Below are 403 nucleotides of genomic sequence, written 5' to 3'. Positions count from 1 at the left end.
GTGATATGCAAATTAACTGCCAACAAAGATGGCGGCTAATTTGCATACCGCAGGCAGGGCAGGACAGCGCCACCCCGCCTGCCCTGCCGCCATCCGGGCCTGCTATCTGTGACCCGGGCGGCCGGTGTCCCGTATGGGACCCGACCCAGGGCTGGCAGGCGGGACTGGGGCGATCCGCCACCGGCCATGCCCCCAAGCACACTTCCAGGGGAAATCCTGGGCTGGCGGGCACAACCACAGCGATATGCCACCGGCCACGCCCGCAACCGGCCCTCCCACGGGAATCCGGGGCTGGCAGGCGCTAAGGCACCAATCCGCCACCGGCCGCGCCCCCAAAGGGCCCTCCCTCCTTCGACCCAGGCTGCTGGGACAGCATGGCTCCTCTGTCATCCCAGCTTCCTCA

The sequence above is a fragment of the Myotis brandtii genome, unplaced genomic scaffold, assembly GCF_000412655.1.
Source record: "Myotis brandtii unplaced genomic scaffold, ASM41265v1 scaffold469, whole genome shotgun sequence".
NCBI classification, from domain to species: domain Eukaryota; kingdom Metazoa; phylum Chordata; class Mammalia; order Chiroptera; family Vespertilionidae; genus Myotis; species Myotis brandtii.
This window is presented reverse-complemented; position numbering follows the sequence as displayed.